Source organism: Lissotriton vulgaris, chromosome 1_1 (assembly GCF_964263255.1).
Source record: "Lissotriton vulgaris chromosome 1_1, aLisVul1.2, whole genome shotgun sequence".
Lineage (NCBI taxonomy): Eukaryota > Metazoa > Chordata > Amphibia > Caudata > Salamandridae > Lissotriton > Lissotriton vulgaris.
The window spans coordinates 115,983,667-116,000,671 of NC_141685.1; the positions used below are offsets into that span (position 1 = coordinate 115,983,667).

The 17,005-nt window shown below is 46.0% G+C and overlaps 1 long non-coding RNA gene across 1 annotated transcript in view; it reads right to left on the reverse strand.

The window, feature by feature from the left end:
• Positions 1–16,547, reverse strand: part of LOC147737680 (uncharacterized) — an 88,279-nt gene extending 71,732 nt beyond the window's left edge. The window contains exon 1 of the long non-coding RNA XR_015300630.1: positions 16,224–16,547. This is a non-coding gene — a long non-coding RNA (uncharacterized LOC147737680). The remainder of the gene's footprint in view (positions 1–16,223) is intronic.
• Between the last annotated feature and the right edge of the window lie 458 nt (positions 16,548–17,005).

Genomic DNA, 17,005 nt, shown 5'->3' on the forward strand with positions numbered 1-17,005 from the left:
TTGACATTGCTAAGATAGGCGATCTATTTCCAGATGGACATATTTTTGATCCTGATGATGAGTCCTTGTTCCCTGGTGCTACATTCATGGACAGATAAGTCCTTCTATGAATCTGTTCTGCCCTGCGAGCTATTTTACCGGACTACCCTCTGGAACCTCCTTCCTTCCCCCCACTCACGACAGTGATTAGCAGCGAGAGAGGGGTACATCTAATATCCCAGCTCTATAAGGCATGCGCTGCAATCGTAGACAGAGTACGCACTGCCTGGGAGACCGACTTGGGTAATCCGATCACAGACGAACAGTGAACTGCCTGCTGTGCAGTTACAAAAAATTTCTCCCTTAATAGCCGACACAAACTAATACACTTTAAGTTTCTTTGTAGGATATACATTACGCCCTCCAGACTCCACAGGATAGACCCTGCCAGACCGCACCATTGTGCAAGATGCAACGCTCCAAATGCAGACTTCGCCCACCTCGCCTGGACCTGTCCACGCAAACACTCATACTTGGTAGGAATACATAAGATAGTGAGTGGCTTGGTTAAGGTACCGATGACCCCCTTGCCCGAGGTTACCCTGTTGGGATATGTAAAGCATTTCCCACCAGCAATTTGCAGATTTGTTGTCATCAGCTTACTTCTGGCCAAAAGGAAGGTATCCATTCATTGGGGTGGCAGAACAGCACCCTCAGTGAAGGGATGGCTGAAGAGCATGGCGTCCTGTTCCACACACAGCGACCTATACGCAATAACGGTCCCCCCCACCTCCAGGCCCAGAGATATCTGGAGAACTTTCAGAACATACCTAGAGGCGCAGCGACAAGACCACCCCTACCTGGAAAGAACAGGGCATAGTCCCAACAGGGGTGGTTTAGACTGTCCCGAGACACATGTCAATAATCAACTACACCGGATGCTAAACTCCTTTTTTGATGTCGGTACAGAGGATGTATTCCCATGCCATGATTGTAGACACCGTTTATGTGAATCAGAGTCAAGAACGATTGTAACAGAAAAAATGTTAGCAGCTGAGGGACTTGCTTTATGTAACATGTGATCACTCTGCTGCATTGATTGAGCCCTTGACAGTGTGTACTATGTCTACCTGTACTTGTAAAGGATTTTACTTGTCCTAGTGTACTTTTTTACTCATACATAAATGCAAAATAAAGTTTAAAAAAATAAGGGGTAAGAGCTCACTGAAGCCTACCCTACGCCCACACAGGAGCAGCAATCATTAGTGAAGCAGGTGCAAGGAAGCTCACCAAGGTGCAATTTCTGTAATCAGATGTAGGATAGATATATAGCCAATCACCGCTGCATGCAAGACCGTCTGTCTATCAGATCGGATAGATGGCTTTGCATACCCGACGAGACTACATGCTAGGACTTATCAAAGGCAATAATCCTATCATGATTTTATCTGACTGGATGCGATGGAGATTACCAGCTTATTGACATTGCATCTCTTAATAAGAATAAGCGACTTGGTGTTTTTCAATAAAACTATTTCAATATGGATCGAAGGAATTAAATCAATCATGATTGATACGGTGATTGCCTATATATCTATACTACATCTGATTACAGAAATAGCACCTTGGTGAGCTACTATAAAAGACTATTCCAACCCTGATGAAGTCCATGTTGGACGAAACCTGTTGGCTGGGCTGATACGTTTGAGTACAAATAAAGAGTACATTGAAAAAAAGAAATCTCAAGACTCTGCGCTGTATTTTATGATTTGGTGGATCTTATAATATTTTGTTTAGTTTGCAAAGGAAATGAGGTTTAATTACATGCTTGAGTAGAATTGATGAAAGAATCTAGTTATAACTGTATGCTCCTTTTCAGAATTTGACAATCCTAGTCAGGATAAGGCACACGCAAACCCCAAATTAAACTGTGGTCAACCCCCTGGTAGCTTGGTACGGAGCAGTTAGGCTTAATTTACAGGGAATGTGTAAATATTTGTGAAACACTTCAAACAGTAAAACAGCGTAAACAGCACACAAAATCAACACCAGGTTAGAAAAATAGAGCTCAGTTTCATCAACAAATCGAAACCCAAAAGACAAAAATCCAATCAGTATAACCGGAGATATGAATTTTAAAGTATAAACTTCTATATAGCACCTAAAAACATAAAGCGCCAATTGAGGCAATCTGGTCATGCTGGACCAGGTTAAAGTCAAAAGTTCACACTGATCACGATGGAGCGCGAATTAGATAGAGCCCCAGATTAGTTCAGCTGAAGGTTTACCTTCTCAAGTTTTGAGCCAAGAGCCCCGTTCGCATTGGAGAGGGTCGCAGGGAGTAAGGAGAGAGTTGATGGCGGTGGTGGACATGGCACAAAGAGCAGGCCAGGTGTCGCAGAAGGTCGGGCTGGAGGTTTACGTTATTGGTCTTCCAGATCGATTGATGCTTTCGGTGCAAGGAGATAGGCGGCAGGGGCTTGTGTTGAAGTTCCGTGCGAGCAGTGGGATTCCGGTGCGAATGGGCTCATTTGCAGTCATGAAGAGTTCAAAAGCTTGATTTAGGAGCCCACCGAACCACATCAAGGGTCTAGGGCCTGAGAAGCACCATTTGGGAGCAAGGAACGCGCTGAAGACTGGTCCAGGCACTTCCACAAAATGAACGGGATGTCAGGAACAGCACCAGCCCTCACTGCACAAGCTTCTGTTGATTGTAAATACAAGAGCATGGCTTTAACCCGTTTACTGCGGTGGCAATTCCTCTGCGGTGTGGGCCTTTGAATGCGCGGGCGGGGCTTTGTCGGCCAGCGCACGTGCACAGCACTACTGAGGTAGTGTTTGCGACGGTCGTTGGCCGACGCACGCACACAAAGGGTTAAAAAAATATTTGCTGCAAACCCCAGATCAGCCAAATTAAAAGATGCTCATGTGGACACACTTGTGTCAAAAACATATTTTATAGATGCGGGCAGCAAGTGGGTAAAGTTTGTGGTTGCAGTGGCCCAGGAGAAAGGTAATAATGTGCAACTTGAGATTCGGCGACTATGGCGGCATTCAGAATCATGCCTGAAGCCTCCAAAAGCAGCCCGCCGGAGCTTCAGGAATTGCCAGTTCTGAGTTGCAAGGTGCAATAGTCTTTAGTCTACAGACCTGAGGACGTGTGACTGGGAGCCCCAAGGCCACGACGAGCCTCCAACAGCCTGGTCGCAGGGCATTGGATTTATTTAGGCATTTTTTTATAGCGCATACTTTACCCAGCGGTGTCAGAGCGCTTCACAATAGAGCGAAGTATATAGGATTAGATATTATGGTAACATATTTACAGAGTATAAATCCGCCAAAAATTATACGATACAAACTAAAGTTGGAGCGATTAGGGTTCCCAAAAACACATTCCACAGTTGAAGCGTAAGGACAAACTAGTCTCCAGTGAGGAGCACAAAACAGTCAATGCCTCCAGGCTGTGTAGGTGTATTGTTCTGACCACTCCCACAGGCCCTGCTCCAACTCACAGACCCCGCCCCATTGCCACAGGCCCCGCCCCCAGACACCACACCCTTGTAGGTCTCATACGTTAATGCTCTTCCACCGCTTCCACTGCTGCCTCTAGGCCTTATCTCCCCTTACCTCTCTTGTGGGTTCGAGAGGGGAGTGGCCGGGCAGAAGGGGGGACAGTGTCGGCCTGGTTGGAGGGGACACACCCGTGACAACAAACGCCACTCTGATGATCTGTAGCTGTGCATGCGCAGGATGTATGCTCGTTATGGCCGCGCATGCGCTGAGAATAGCGAAGCACATAAAACTGTAAGAGTGTGTCATTGAGCGGCCCGCAGGGAAGCGCGGCCTACAGAGTCCAACCGAGAGGGGACGCAACTGGGACCGTCCACACTGTCTTCCATTCAGAAAAACAGAAAACACCAGGACTGAACTAAGAGCGCGGGTTAAAGAGGTCTTGATGGGTTAACAGCTGCGCATGCGCTGGGGACAGACACTTCCTCCCGCCACGGAGCGCGGGTTAAAGAGGGCCTTGTATTGACAGCTGTGCATGCGCTGAAGACAGACACTGCTTCCTGCATCGGAGCGCGGGTTAAAGACGGACTTGCATTAACAGCTGCGCATGCGCTGAGGACAGACACTGCTCCGGGGCCTTGGATTACCATGAGCGTCTCACTGCCATGACAGGGACACTGCTGCATCAGCTCTAAGCAGCAGGGAGAGGGAGCACAGAAGGGTGAGACTCTGAGACACACATCTAAACAATCAATCAATAAAATCTTTATTCAATCTCTTAAATACAGATCATAAAAGCACAATTTAAATCAGTGATCAACAACCAGCCCCAGTTCATAACAAGTTAAAATCCTAGAGCAAGAGAATTATTTAAAAAGAACATCAAATAGTTTTACAGGACATTTTCTCTCATAAAGTGCATCATGTGCCTCATAGACCGAATGCAGTCAGTTTACATCAAATTACTCATTTCTGCATATAATTGTTAGTTAAAACCAACCACGCGCCTTTCTCCTTTTCATACAGGCCCACAAACAGGTGGCTACCGAAAAACAGACAACGGGATCAGGCAGAGATTTAAAGAAGTAACGTGCCACCTGGCATGGTTTAAAATTGGGGCGCCTTAACATCGGAAGGATAAAGTCTTCTCTTCCTGTTTTATAAAACCCACAAAACAAGACTAGGTGCAGGTCGGATTGGGGGGAATGGTTGTCGCAGGGACACAGCATTAATCTGAGTGTTTGAATCTTCTCTCCGTATAACCTAACATCAAGGGGAGGAGAGTCAGACAAAATCTCAATAGTTCCTATCCAGCACGTAGTGGTTCATGCTAGATAGGAATATCCTCCCTCTGGCCTAGGGGAAATCAGATGATATGCAAGGACCGTCTTTTTTCTGTAATTCCTTTCCCTGCGAAGATAATGAGCCCTCTGCATAAAAATCTCAATTAATTTCTGTTTTGAAATCTTCCTGCATACCGTTTAATCCTTAAATAATTCTCACAACCAAATTGCCATTAATTCTGATTCCACATAACTCAGCCATCTGATCTTATTGTAATGGTCTAATTTTAAACAATCTTTAAATATGTTTTGTATTAAATTGGTGCTAGTCTAATGGTATGTAACATGTAAGGTAACCCCAATTCTATATGTAAGATATCATTTGAATAAATGGATGGTACGGACACTAGGGACTTAAAAATGATCTTCAAGTTTTTGGAGACAGCCGGTAGGTGCCATACCCCAGACTCCTGCCCCTTATGTGGCTATTGCCCTAATTTTGGCCTGAGAAATATTTGAATTGAGTCAAGGGGGCTAGCGTCTAACTTTTGGAGAAGGCCTTAATAGCTTTCAGACTTCTTTCCATTCCTAGTGCTCTTGCAGATACCAGGTTCTCCCAAGTTGGATTTTTATCAAATAAGACTCCCAGGTATGGGAAGGACTCTACCACTTCTGTTTTCTGGCAATCCATATGGAAGTGTGGGGATTTATCAGCTTTGCCAGACCCTGCTATAATGACAGAAGATTTTGTATCATTTACTTTAAGGTCCAGCGAAGCCATGAATGATGCATATGTTGTTATGAGCCATTGGAGAGCTTCCCCCATTCTTGCAATGAACACTGCATCATCGGCGTAAGCTAACATTGGTAGTGGGTTGGTGTCAAACACTGGCACGTCCGGGGATGAGTCCGAGAGGGCTGCCTCAACCCTGTTTGTATATCTGGAAAAAAAAGAAACGGGGCGAGGACACATCCCAGCTTAACTCCTCTAGCGATCTTAAAGGGGCGGGTTCATTTCCTATTTTTGCCATACGGGACACATGCAGTGGCATTTACATATAGTTGGCGGATAAAGTTAATTATAAGTGGATCAATCCCCATCTCCTCCAATAAATACCAAAGTTTCTGATGGCTCACGCAGTCAAATGCAGCTGATACGTCTATAAAAGCCATGTAGATTTTCCCGTCTTTCGACCTGGTATATTTGTCTATACATAGTGACAGGTTTAGACATTGGTCTGTAGTGGCTTTTTCCCTCTGGAAGGCATACTGCACCTGCATTAAGATGTTTCTTGGGTCCACCCTTCCAGCCTGAATAAAAGGAACCAACCCATAAGTTTGGCAGTTGTGTCCAATAAGGAGATGGGCCTATAGTTCTTTGGGCTTCCCCAGTCCCCTTTTTTGTATATCAGAATAATTACACTATGCTTCCAGGAAGGTGGAGGCCCATCTATAACTATGCTGTTAAAAAACATTTGTTAGCACCGGAGCCCACAAATCTTGGTTTTCCTGAAAAAGATCTTTCGGCACCCCATCAGGTCCTGGGGTTTTCCCAGCAACCAAACAAATTGGAATCCACTCAGAGTGGTAGTGGTCCCTAAAGTGATGGGGAGCACACAGTATTGTTTAAATGCCCCTCACACACCAACAGGCCCCTTGGTGTCATGCTTCATCATCGGGGCCTTCGCACCCCTCTACGGGATGCGGCGTGCTACGACTCACGATTACGTAGGAGCACTAAGTAGTGAGCTATGTGAGGGGGTGTGTTTAAAGGAAGGTGTGAGTGAGGTGAAGTGAAAGTGAATTACTTAAAAAATACCTGGCACGTAGGGAAAAAAATATTTTATTAAGTCCTCGGCTGGTATTATTAAAAAAGTGCAGAGCGGGGTTGTAAATATACGTATTAGGGTATTACAACCACTTCAAAGTGTCAACATGTTTCGGAGCTCAGGGGCTCCTTCTTCAGGACACGGATGAGCACATATCCTCACCTTACTCACATGTAGATATAAAAGTGTCTTTTAAAAATTTACAACAATGTGTAATGTACCTAACAATGTTTTATATGTAGGTGAGATTAGTTGCGCCCAATTTGCGTTGAAGATAACCTGTGAAAAGAAAACACAATAAACACAATGGTCTAATGTTAAAAAACTGAGAAAACCACTGTTACTCTCAGTGCTTTTAGGGTAATTACTAGAACCCAACATGAGGTCCAAGAAACCCTGTGAAAAACAAAACATAAAAAAAAATTGAGAATCTTAAAAAAGGACAAACACAGCAACACACAGACATACAATAACTATGTAGAAACTCTCTCTCATTAGTTAGAAACAGGAGGGAGAGAATGATAGGAATTGAGGCTTACTTATTGTTCTTAATCCCATAACCTCATGAGCATATGCGTGGTATTGGGGGGATCCTTCCTTACTGTTCAGTAAAGTAACCTGAAAAGTATTAATTTTAGGGGTTTTAGTTTGTTAAAAAGCACAAACTATCTAAAGCACCGAAGTAGTGCTAATAGTTACCACCCTACTCACTGTTCCTGCAAAGCCAGTCGCCTGCCTTCCCCTCAACGCTGCTCAGATGAAGTGAGCATGTAGTTGAGCCGGTACCCTATTTATACTGTCCTAACTAGTAATTAGTGAAGTAAATTGATTAATGAGGCTCGGAAACCTGCCCAAATACGGAGATATTCAAGCCTACGCATCCGGGACTGCGCGCCCGATTAGGTTTCTAGGAGTTAGTGAGAGCCGCGCATGCGTGCTCAGAGTAGTGCCCCCGTTGTTGCGCATGCGCGAAGAGGCGCACGACTAGGTTTTTAGGAGTTAGTGAGAGCCACGCATGCGTGCTCAAAATAGTGCCCTCGTTGCATACGCATGCGCGAAGACGCGCGAAGGACTTGCCCAGATCAAGTGTGGAGTCAGCATGGAAAGCAGCGCGATTGCGCGTGTGCAGAGCTTGTAATACTCATAAAAACGCTGTCTATGACTAGTGGTTGTTAGCAATAAAGAGGACCTGCACAATATGAACCCCAATAACTGCCTGTAGTAACATCATGCCCCTTTTTTACCTTATGAATGAATAGACTTATCTGTCCTGTCTATTAATGAATAGACTTTTTTGTCCTGTCTATATATGACTTATGACAATCATATTCTTTATACTTTTCTGCCCGGAAAATGGCTTGTTTATTTCAGGGCTAGCCCTATTACGTATATTGTGCAGGTCCTCTTTATTGCTAACAACCACTAGTCATAGACAGCATTTTTATGAGTATTACAAGCTCTGCACACGCGCAATCGCGCTGCTTTCCATGCTGACTCCACACTTGATCTGGGCAAGTCCTTCGCGCGTCTTCGCGCATGCGCATACAACGAGGGCACTATTTTGAGCACGCATCCGCGGCTCTCACTAACTCCTAAAAACCTAGTCGTGCGCGTCTTCGCGCATGCGCAACAACGGGGGCACTACTCTGAGCACACATGCGCGGCTCTCACTAACTCCTAGAAACCTAATCGGGCGCGCAGTCCCGGATGCGTAGGCTTGAATATCTCCGTATTTGGGCAGGTTTCCGAGCCTCATTAATCAATTTACTTCACTAATTACTAGTTAGGACAGTATAAATAGGGTACCGGCTCAACTACATGCTCACTTCATCGGAGCAGCGTTGAGGGGAAGGCAGGCGACTGGCTTTGCAGGAACAGTGAGTAGGGTGGTAACTATTAGCACTACTTCGGTGCTTTAGATAGTTTGTGCTTTTTAACAAACTAAAACCCCTAAAATTAATACTTTTCAGGTTACTTTACTGAACAGTAAGGAAGGATCCCCCCAATACCACGCATAGGCTCATGAGGTTATGGGATTAAGAACAATAAGTAAGCCTCAATTCCTATCATTCTCTCCCTCCTGTTTCTAACTAATGAGAGAGAGTTTCTACATAGTCATTGTATGTCTGTGTGTTGCTGTGTTTGTCCTTTTTTAAGATTCTCAAAAAATGTTTGAATGTTTTGTTTTTCACAGGGTTTCTTGGACCTCATGTTGGGTTCTAGTAATTACCCTAAAAGCACTGAGAGTAACAGTGGTTTTCTCAGTTTTTTAACATTAGACCATTGTGTTTATTGTGTTTTCTCTTCACAGGTTATCTTCAACGCCAATTGGGCGCAACTAATCTCACCTACATATAAAACATTGTTAGGTACATTACACATTGTTGTAAATTTTTAAAAGACACTTTTATATCTACATGTGAGTAAGGTGAGGATATGTGCTTATCCTTGTCCTGAAGAAGGAGCCCCTGAGCTCCGAAACATGTTGACACTTTGAAGTGGTTGTAATACCCTAATACGTATATTTACAACCCCGCTCTGCACTTTTTTAATAATACCAGCCGAGGACTTAATAAAATATTTTTTTCCCTACGTGCCAGGTATTTTTTAAGTAATTCACTTTCACTTCACCTCACTCACACCTTCCTTTAAACACACACCCTCACATAGCTCACTACTTAGTGCTCCTACGTAATCGTGAGTCGTAGCACGCCGCATCTCATAGAGGGGTGCGAAGGCCCCGATGATGAAGCATGACACCAAGGGGCCTGTTGGTGTGTGAGGGGCATTTAAACAATACTGTGTGCTCCCCATCACTGTAGGGACCACTACCACTCTGAGTGGATTCCAATTTGTTTGTTTGCATTACAAAGGGAGACTGAATCCACTGACTCTCTCTCTCCCCCTGTTGTTTATATCTTAGTTTTCCCAGCAACCACAGGCCGCCAACCCTCTTCTGAATTCGGAGAGTGAAAAAAAAAACCCTGCAATTTAGTATCTGTGTCACTAGAGGGCACCACAGGAGCAGTGTTTGAGGTGAATATAAATTCACAGTGTGCCACCCATGCTTCTTCACCTACAGTGTCGGATCCTTAGTATTTTTGAAATAGGGAGTGTTTATTACTTTCTAAAAATCTCTGCTATTGCATGTCCTAGCCGCCTGAACAAGGCCTTCCCAGGCCTCCTCCCTCATATCCCTCTCTCTGTTCCTTCGAACCGACTTATAGTCACTGCATAGCGATCTCTCTCAAGATTGGTATGTTTGCCAAACCCAAAACCAGTGGAGAGGTCTCTGGGAACTGTTCTCTGGTAATTGCAGAGACAGACTTCTGGCCCTTTCTGGGCCAGATGCAGGGTCCTATGACCTCATGAAGAAAACTCTGATTGAGGGTATTGGACTCACTACTGAGGAGTATAGAATTAGGTTCAGGGGGGCTCACAAAACCCAGACCCAATCCTGGATGGATTTTGTAGAATACTCAGTAAAGACACTGGATGGTTGGTTAACTGGACACAATGTGCATGATTTTACTGGACTTTATAATTTGTTTATGAAGGAACACATTTTGAGTAATTGCACAAATGAAAAGTTGCATCAGCATTTAGTAGACCTAGGTCTAATTTCTCCCCTAGAATTGTGTGGTGGGAATTCCTAAGAACTGGAGGAGAGTGATCACTGGGTTTCCCAACTGGGAAGTCGTGTGAGACTGCAGTGCGCACAGACCAGTGCTGAGGTCTAAGAAAATATGCGGATTCTGTAGCATAAATGGTTAAAATGAAATTGAGAAGTAATTCCAAACCCGCCGCTGAATTTATACCGAACTTTTGAGTATACACTAATGCAATAACCCCTGAACAGAGCAATGGAGATTCTGGAGAACGTGATCATAGACGACACAAAAGTGCCGATCAGGAGTCAAGTTGCAACGCTGGGATCCCTAATTGGTCTCGTAGTGATCCGATACCTGTGCAGCGGCAGCCACAAGTCTCAGAGAACCGCTGGTCAGACGTACCTTGTCGGAGCTCTGGAGCGGAGGGGTGCCGTGGCTGTCAGTGGAAGCGTCATGGCACCAAAGAATGCGGCGGCTGCTAAAGTAGGGGCGGCAAGACTGGCAGTCCGGGACGGTGCGGAGCCTGTGAGGCAAGCAGGCGGTGTTCCAGAGCCTGCCCCAGGAGCTACCGAAAACATTCCAGCTAAGACACCGAAGCAGGGTGTAACTTCTACGGGGAAGGGAAGTCTGACTGCCCCCTCTGTCGTTGACCTTCTCCGCAAGACGCCGGCGAAAATCCTTCTGGGTCAAGGTGGGAGGAGTCAGCCGGGAACTCAACAGACACCAGCAGCCCTGAAGGGGGCGAAGGCGGTGGATGAGCAGAGTAACCAGCAAAGCAGTGACGAGGACGTCCCTGGGATAACTGTGATAACGGGGACAACTGACGCTAACACAGTAAGCCCTACACATAATGATACAGCAGCTGGGGTTGAAGCAAGCATGAATGTGATAGGGGGTGTGGAGGTACAAGGGGGTGGAACTCCTGCGGACTTGGCTGAACAAATTACTACTCCCCTCCACATAGCCATCGATGGCATTATCCCTATAGATACTCAGGTGCATACAGATGATCGCAAAATGCCTGACAGCACAATTCAAATAGAAGTGCCCCAGACGGAGCCAATGAGTTCTATGGCAGCTAAAATTAACAAAAAATGTATCGATTTCGACCCGGACAGAGATAAAGATCCGAGCAATTTTTTCTCATTCTCGGACAAACTTGGGTGGTCTGATGAAACGGGATCTCCTCTGAGTGATTTAAGTGATGACAAAATGAGTGCAAAAGAGCATAGAGCAGGCCAAAAAAACTGTCCTAAAATGCAGAAAGAGCCATCAGGATACAGCAGAGCTAGCTTGGGACTACATGCCATCAAATCACCTCACAGCATCATTAACACCGCCAAGCTTTGTAAATATAACACAACATTTGGACTCCCCAACATACCAAAGCTCAACCTCACCTACAATGTAAACTGTACTTCAAGCTATAGCGGCGCACAGAGAGGAGACATCTAATGATGGGTGTAAGGCTCAAGCTGCTCTCCGTAAGGCTCAAGGGGTGGTGCGCAAACTCTCAAGAAAAGTTGGGACATTTAGTGATCGAATGACAGATTTAGAGTCTAGAATTGTCTCTAATGAGTCTGAGACGGCTGAAAATCACGAACAGATTGACGCACATGAGGCTAAACTATCAGGTGAGGTGGAAGCTGGAGGACATGGAAAATCGATTACGTAGGAATACTCTACGCGTGCTAGGTATCCCTGAGGAAATTGAAGGGGGAGACGCCCGCTCCTTCGTAATACAACTTTTTTGTGACTCTCTCCCTGAATTGTCTAGCTATAACTGGAACTTTCAACGAGCTCACCATGTCCCTCTTACTCTAAGACACCCGGTCAAAGCTGGGGGGTATCCAAGGGCTATTTTAGTCTATTTCGGCAACTTCCTCTTAAGACAGGCAATTGCTGAGAAGGCCAGGCCGGAAGCAAAAAGATCCAGGGGGTCAATAACATACTTCGTATGCCCGGACTTCTGCCACGCAACTGTGGAGAGGAGGTGGCGGCTTCACCAACTCATTAAACCCTTCCAAGGAAGGCGATAATCTAACGCTAGAAATAGGGTTACTCGCTCATGCTTTTCCACTCAACCCCTTATATTATCCATAATACTCCATAGACGTCTGGAGTGAGTAGGAGGGCAATATCCGCCAGAGTCGAGTAGAACGAAAAAACTCCTGCAGGGACCCTCTTGGTTTATTCAGCGTTGAAGGATACAGTGTTCCAAAATATTGTGCACCTAATCTCTGTTCCCTTGAATCCTACTCTGAATAAAAAATGCAGTCGGACGAAGAAAACACCAACACGAGAGATCTTGCTAGACGGTTAATAGAAGCTGATGATAGCATTTTACAAACGAATGCGGAAGCAAAACTTATTCCAATAAATATAAGGAAAATGTTGACTTACAAATTAATAAACAACGGTGTAACACCGAAAGGTGGGACAGTCGTATTTGTAGTGGAGGCACACGAATATCGGCAGACAGAGGTAGTCTATTCCTGGATAAGATTCCCAGAAGTAAATCAAATAACAAAAGAGTTTCACTACTATAAACCAGGTGATATTCCAACGGAACACGTGCCCCATGAGGAAATTGAGATTCCACTAACTTACCAACAGCACGAGCTTTGGTTTAAAGGCGCCCTACAACACTGTGAACACATAACAAGGCCCGGTCCACTAGGGAGACCGGGAGCAACTTGGCCAGTTTTAGCCAGCTACACACCTCATCCGGACGTAAGGAAAATGTCTAAAGAAGAGGTGATTACCCAGCTAGAAGAACTAGTTAAAATTCACAGACAATTAGTCCAATATGTCATGAGGACTTTGACGGTCCACCCGACAATAGGACTCCCACAACAGACCCCTTATCAGGGGACTACAAATAAAATTACACCACAAACAATTCAGACAGTAATTGGAAAGTTACCTACTAAACGGGAACAAATACCATTTTGGCTAGCACAAAAAATCACTCAAATGGAGGCAGTTTTTCCTGATAGTACACCTCATTAAAAACACAGAATTCTGACCATTTGTCTACCAATGGGAATTGCACCAAATGTGGAAGACTGCGACACTTGGGGTACAGTCTTTGCTTCAATCTATACAAAAACACACGGTGTTCCGTCTATGGCGGTAATACCAGACATTCTGAAACAGATTCAGAATGAATATGGCCCAGAAACAGCCTTAAATTTAGGTATGAAGTTACTGAAAATTTTTAAACAGGTATTAGCTATATTATTAGCTAATGTAAGGGGTGAAGCAGCATCTGTAGCAATTCGCCGAAGGTTAAGAGAAACAGATGAGGAAGACCAGCCCTCTGAACTAGCCAGAATAATGGAAAAATGCTATGAAGAACTGGGTGGAGATAGTTTGGGAGGGAAACCACTAAAGCCCCAACTACCAGATAGCACATAGAAGTCGTTTGTAAAAAACACTTCAAATACTCCTAAAAATAGATGGAAAAGTAATAAAAATATTACACCCAGGGAGAAACAATTTAAACAAAGAGGGAGATCACCCAAGAGAAGGAACAAAACTCTGACTACATGGCCCCTAGAGAATACAAACCGGCTCTGGGACATGACGAACATATGGTAGCCTCAGGGGAAACTCCTAATCCTCCTGTATTCATTTGTCCCAAAGCCCTGGAGAGCATTACGCACTTCATGTTTAATTTGTCCCGAACCTCTGGACAGCATTGCGCACTTCATGCACCTAGTGACGTCCATATGTCCAACCTTGTGCGTCAAACCAGTCACCTAGCTAGTATAAAAGCAGCCAGGTTGGTCCAGTCAAACACGCGGTGGTTTTCTGGAGCTGATCGACTGACCTCGTCCCAAGCCCAGCAGATGCGAGACCTGAACCCAGCCGACCCTCCTACTTGACGCACTGAGAGAGAAGCTGCCTTTTTCTCCAGCCGAGAAAATCCAGCTCTGGTGTTCCCTGCTTGCCACAGCCGGCTGCCGGAATATCGAGTTCAGAGATTCCAGTCCTCTCACATTCTGAAACAAGGTATGGAGCTGATTAGCCGCAGAGAATGATTCTTGGTTTTTAGAATAATCTGGCAGAGAAATTATTTAACTTAACTGAGGTTCTCACTTATCTTTTCCCGTTCACAACTTAGGTTAGGAACACGGGGTAGGCATAAGGTAGATTACATCAGTTGAGTTAGTTTAGCTATTTTTAGTTAGCTTTCTATTGTATAGATTTTAGGATATGTTTTAGATGCATGTTATGGCTAAGAAACGATGACATGCTTTTGCAGTATTACTTTATAATACTCTTTTTACTGTATGCACTATATTTTATAACAAGTGTTGCTATCATTGCAATTCACTTCTCCTGTGTGAGAAAACAGGCTGTTCAATAAATAACACCTTTTTTTGAAAACGCCTGTGTCTCTTTCTCTACACTCTCGAGTGAAACTAAGAATGCATGACTAAGTGAGTAAAACCGTTTCTATTGTTTTTTACGACTCTGGAGATTTACTCCTAACTCATGGAGATACAAAGTTGTCATGTTGTATGGTTGTCAGAAGCTAAATCTCTTCTTGTCTAAGTAGGCACTATAATACCTCATCCTACATTCGAGAAAGTTTCTAGTGACCTCTGAGCTAGCTGGCAAACCCTTAAGTCTAATATTGTCAGCAGGGGACCTTTGGTAACCTCAGTTACTGGTCTTTTGTTGTTGATGTTATTCCAATGCGCAGATGCCTATGGAGATAATAGGAACTACACTACATTACCACCTCCTCTGCACTCATGGACAGGCCTCACCTGCACTTAACCCCATGGACAGGACATGCTTCACTTCCTTTGCACCCTGGACAGGCCTCGCCTCCTCTGCTCCCCCGGGACAGGCATCTCCCCTGCACCCCTCAGGACGGGCCTCACCTCCTCTGCACCCCTGGACAGGCTTCACTTCCCCTGCACCCCTGGACAGACCTCTCCTCCTCTGTACCCCTGGACAGGCCTTGCCTCCTCTGCACCACTGGACGGGCCTCACCTCCTCTGCACCTCTGGACAGGCCTCACCTCCTCTGCACCCCTGGACAGGCCTCTCCTCCTCTGCACCCCTGGATAGGCCTCACCTCCTCTGCACCTCTGGACAGGCCTCTCCTCCTCTGCACCCCTGGACAGACCTCCCCTCCTCTGTACCCCTGGTCAGGCCTCACCTCCTCTATACCCCTGGACAGGCCTCACCTCCTCTGCACCCCTGGACAGGCCTCACCTCCTCTGCACCCCTGGACAGACCTCTCCTCCTCTGCACTCCTGGACAGGCCTCACCTCCTCTGCACCCCTGGACAGGCCTCTCCTCCTCTGCACCCCTGGACAGGCCTCACCTCTTCTGCCTCTCCCTTGGACAGGCCTCACCTCCTCTGCACCCCTGGACAGGCCTCTCCTCTTCTGCACCCCTGGACAGGCCTCACCTCTTCTGCCTCTCCCTTGGACAGGCCTCACCTCCTCTGACCCCTGGACAGGCCTCTCCTCCTCTGCACCCCTGGACAGGCCTCACCTCTTCTGCCTCTCCCTTGGACAGGCCTCTCCTCCTCTGCACCCCTGGACAGGCCTCACCTCCTCTGCACCCCTGGACAGGCCTCTCCTCCTCTGCACTCCTGGACAGGACTCACCTCCTCTCCACCCCTGGACAGGCCTCACCTCCTCTGCACCCCTGGACAGGCCTCTCCTCCTCTGCCCTCCTGGACAGACCACTCCTCCCTTGCCCCCCTGGACAGGCCTCACCTCCTCTGCACCCCTGGACAGGCCTCTCCTCCTCTGCACCCCTGGACAGACCTCTCCTCCACTGCACCCCTGGACAGGCCTCTCCTCCTCTGCACCCCTGGACAGGCCTCTCCTCCTCTGCTCCCCACTCAGGCTCAGCAGCAGTTAGAGCTGAGCTCTCCTGATGTCACCATGAATGCCAGGGGAGGGTGGGGGGGGGGGGGGGGGTGGGGATCTGATCCTTGGATTAATAAATTGCAGCCAAGTGAGTTGGCAGCTCTCCTACCTGAGCAGAAACCTGTCCAGGCTCTCTCCTCCTCCTGGGGTCTGTGAGGGTCTGAAGATGGAGGTAACTGCCCACCAGGCAGGGCTCCTTCCTCCTCTGCAGCAGGCTGAACACACCAGGAGAGGAGGGAAGTGATGTCACCGCCGCTGCTCGTGCTGTCTCTGCCACCGCTGACCCGGAAGAGGAAACCCTTCACCCTTTCATACAGTGTGCAGCTTAGCGGATTTCATCGGCAGCCCAGGAGCGCCCTCTGGTGGCCGCTGACGGAACCGCCGCCTCCAGGCTCCAGCAGTGAATACATTTCACGCAAACAAGCATTTATACCTGTAAAGACATGGGATTTCAGATGTCACAGACGTGAATGTTTTTAAGGGTCAGGCAGTTCAAGTACAGGGCCTCACACTTGGCTGCTGTAAAAAAGTATTTATAGCTTCACTTCAGATGAGCATCTTCAAAACACTGATGTAAAGGACTTAAGAGTATTTACAGAAAGGTGACAAATGGAAGTGACAGTCTGTATTTCAATGAATATATCGGTATTTTAATGAATATATATCTGTATTTTAATGAATATATATCTGTATTTCAATGAATATATCGGTATTTTAAAGAATATATGAGTATTTCGGTCAGTTTTGCAATTAAACTAGGCAGCTTATTTATTCTTTTAAATAATTTATTTGCAGTTTTTCAAATCCACAACGTGCTAGATAGCAAAGAAAACAGAGGTAAATACCATGGAGATTTAAACACCAGATCAGTGACAATGAGGCATAGATCAT